Below are 4,249 nucleotides of genomic sequence, written 5' to 3' on the forward strand. Positions count from 1 at the left end.
AGATATGAATTTTATGTTGGGATTACCTAAAACTATGAAAGGCCGAGACAACATCTTTGATGTTATAGTTGATAGATTTAGCAAAATGGCGCATTTTACTGCATGTCATAAATTTGATGATGCTACACATATTGCTGATTTATTCTTTAGGGATGTTATTAAGCTACATAGCATTCCTCGGACAATTGTTTCTAGTAGAGCTTTTAAGTTTCTTAGTCACTTTTAGTGTATTCTATGGAAAAAAATTAGGGATTAAGTTATTGTTTTCTACTACTTGTCATCTCCAAACTGATGGCCAAACTAAAGTGGTTAATAGAATTTTAGAGTTTTATTGCATGCTGTGGTTGGAAAGAATTTAAAAATTTATAAAGATTGTTTGCCTTTGGTTGAATTTGCATACAATAGGAGCATTCACTCTTCTACAAGTTATTTACCATTTGATATTGTGTATGGTTTTAATCTACTAACTCCTTTGGATTTGTTGTCTGTACCTTTGAATGAGGTTGCGAATGTAGATGGACAACAACGAGCAGAATCGGTTAAGTCTATATATGAGAAAGCTAGACAACACATTGAGGAGAAGAATAAAAAAGTATGCTCAAAGAGCCAATCAAGGTTGAAGGGTTATAAGGCTTGAGCCAAGAGATTGAGTTGGGGTACACTTCAAGAAAGAAATATTTCCAAAACAAAGGAAATCTAAGCTCGATCCTAGAGGAGATGCTCATTTTCAAGTGCTTGAACCCATCAATGATAATGCTTATAGGATGGACTTGCCAATTGAGTATGAGTTTAGTGCTACTTTGAATATTATTGATTTATCTCTCTTTGATAATATAGGTTCATATTCAAGGACGAATCTTTTTGAGGAGGAAGGAAATAATACAACTCACCAAGGCATCCATGGAGATGGTGACTTGAGGATGCCAATGGAGCCAATTACAAGGGCACGCTCCAACAAGCTCAAGGCATAACTTCAGATTTATGTACAAGCTTGTATTTCACAAGAACTTCAAGAAGACATGTTGATCAAGTTTGAAAAAGAGCTTAAGGTGTAATACCCGGCTAGACCCCGGTACCGGAATTCCTACCGTCCGGTGGAATCTCGGATGTCGGAAATCTCTAGAAGGGTAAAATCATGTTTTCATAAAATGTTTTAATATGTTTTATGATTTTAAGTAAGAAAAGAACTGAGTTTTGAATGAAAAAGACTATGGAGGCATTTTCAGGTTCAGCCGCCGAACATAGGATAGTTTAGGGGGGCAAGTTAGGCTTCCGAAAGTGGTTCAGGTTCGGCCGCCGAACCCCATGTTCGGCCGCCGAACTTGCATGAGTTTTGGAGGCACTTTAGGCTTCCGAAGGTGGTCTGGCCAGCCCATATAAAAGGGCTCCATGGCCGAAACGGGCGAGCTTTTTCCCCTATTTTCGGCCAACGGTGAGTCCATGCTCTCCCATGGTTGGTTTTGTTGATTTTCCTCAAATCTTTCAAGTTTTAACGAGTTCTAACCTGGTTTTGAAGAGTTTTGGAGCTAAGATCAAGTTTTGGAGCTTGGAGACCTAAGGAGCTAGATTTCTCCCATCTCCAAGTTTAGATCGCCTCCCCTCTCGATCTCCAAGAGGTAAGAGTAGATCCTTAGCTCATTTCATGTTTTAAACAAGTTTTATGAAAGTTTTCGGGGGTAGAAATGCATGTTTAGGTTAATGTTGAGTTTTTGGTTAATGTTGAGTATATGGACAATGTGTGTTGTATGTGTATGTTTGATGTATTTTAGTTGGGGTTTAGGATAGTTTGAGGCCCCTATGAGCTTGTGTATGTGTGTATGCATGTTGTGGAAGTGTTGGTTTTGAGTTGGAAGGTGTTGGGAGGCAAATGTGCATTATGGAGGCTGAGTTCTGCCCTTTGGAAGAACTTAGGTTCGGCAGCCGAAGGGACTTTCGGCCGCCGAACTTACCTGTGGAGGCAAGCCTTTGGCTGCCGAACCCTACCCCCGAAAGTGGACTTTCGGCTCTGGAAGGGAGTTTCGGCTGCCGAAGGTGCCACCGAACATGCATGAGTTTCGGATCTGGAAGGAACCTTCGGCCGCCGAAAGTGCCGTCGAAGGTGCATGACTTTCGGCTCTGGAGGGACTTTCGGCCGCTGAACCTGCCGCCAAAAGTGCCTTGTTCAGCCTTCCTTTGCATGATTTCTATGATTGTTTTAAGGTGTTTTAGGGGATTTTTGGGGAGTATTTTAGAGTCATGTTCATGTATATTTGGTCTCTCATTTGAGTCCACCTGTGTAGGTTCAGACCCGAGGAACCGAGGACCCCAGCAGTGAGACAGCTGCTTCAGTGTCTTGTTAGAGCTAGCCTGAGGTGAGTAGAATGACTCTTTATGTTTCAAAGCAAATAATGACAGTTTTAGCATGATTCATGCATCATGAATACCATGAGATGTATTAGGTTGTTTGCATTAGAATTCACGAATATGTTGCATTGCATATTATGTTGTTGATGTGGATGAACATTGGATGATCCATTAGCCCTTGTATGGTATGATATGGTATGATGATGATATGGTAAGGAAGTCCAGGAAGACCCATTCTACGTCCCTGGCACTATGTAAGAGAAAGTCCAGGAAGACCCATTCTACGTCCCTGGCATATTGAAATGTTATGATATGTTATGTAAGAGAAAGTCCAGGAAGACCCATTCTACGTCCCTGGCACTACTGGATATGTTGAGGGCTATTGGTGACAAGTCCATCCTTAATGTGATTTGTTTGTGATATGATGCATTCCATGAAAGCATGAACTTTAAATAATATGTTTTATTATTCTGCTCACTGGGCTCTAGTAACTCACTCCATTCCCTTAATCCCCCAGGTTGCAGGTACGGGACAGAATCAGGAGGTCAGCAAGAATAAGAAGTCATGTTTTATGTAATAGTTAGATGTGGACATGAGAATGATGTAATGTAATGTAATGATGTTTATTGAGGTTTAGAGTTGTGCTTGACCCTAGTATGTTGGTTAATCCCTTTGTACATGGTCTATAAAATGTTTTATCACTGTTTATGTAAACCAAACTTAATATATGTTATGTTACCCCATTGGAGCATTGATGAGGACTCCAATGTGGGGTTTGATGTTTATACTTATGAATTGTGCATGCACAGGTTAAGTTTGGTAAACGTATGAGAAAGTTCAAAATTTTATGTAATTGCTGATCATGTATGGGATTAAACAAGTATACAAGATGTATGTTAGGCTTGATACGGGTCCCGGCGGCCTTAAGCCGATCTGGATCCTAGCGTCGATAGCGGTTCGGTTTTCGGGTCGTTACATAAGGAGACACCAAGATGTTTATGTTCATTGAAACTTTTAAGTCAAGAGGGCTAGTGTCATAGGGTCTAAGTCAAAATACACGCAGTGGCAAATAATCACTTAGAAATCTGCTAAGCAACCAAGAAATCCCACTTGGCTCAGCCACACTCTCTCACAAAGTGAGGTTCAAAAGGCATAGATTCTCAAACCAACAAAATGCAACACAATAGTATTTACAGGAAAAAACTTTTTTAACCTTTCATTCACTAAAAGGAAGCAATACAAGGGACTCCTTTTACGGAACTTCCCATATTTACATGTATATGAGTATATATAGGATACAATAATAGTTATAAGAAGTTGTGGTTGACACCCCAACCACTTAGGAGAAATAATTGCCCACTACTTATCATAGGAGTTATAACCACCCACTACCCATTATGGGAGTTATAACTACCCACTACCCCTCATGGGAGAAAATGTCCCACTCTAGCATAACTTCCCCAAGTTTGTAGGCTTCTACTTTGTCTTCAGCAACTTTCATCCCACTGTAGCAACTTCCCTACATGATGGATTGAACTGACACCCAAAGTCCAGCCCTTGTACCTAGCAGTACTCTAACCTGCCCAAGCACACAGCCTTGCCAATCAAGTGCCGCCCTGCACACACCCAGTTGTGGTGAAATCAAGGCCCAACTTTACCCCAACTCAAGCCTACCCACTCAAGGGTCTGACAAATCACCCCATCAGAAGGAGCCAAAGTCCTTGTTGGTAGGGCTCGCAAATAATCCTCTATTTTCTCTTCAAATTGCCATAAGGTCATATCTCTCTCCTAAGTAGCCTCAGTGACTGGCTTATCTTTCCGCAGAATAAGGAACTCCGTCCTTCTATTCTTTTTGCTTTGCCCTAATGTCCTATGATCCAGAATTTGCTCAATCTGATCATTGAAC

Source organism: Manihot esculenta, chromosome 4 (genome assembly GCF_001659605.2).
Source record: "Manihot esculenta cultivar AM560-2 chromosome 4, M.esculenta_v8, whole genome shotgun sequence".
In the NCBI taxonomy this organism is placed as follows: domain Eukaryota; kingdom Viridiplantae; phylum Streptophyta; class Magnoliopsida; order Malpighiales; family Euphorbiaceae; genus Manihot; species Manihot esculenta.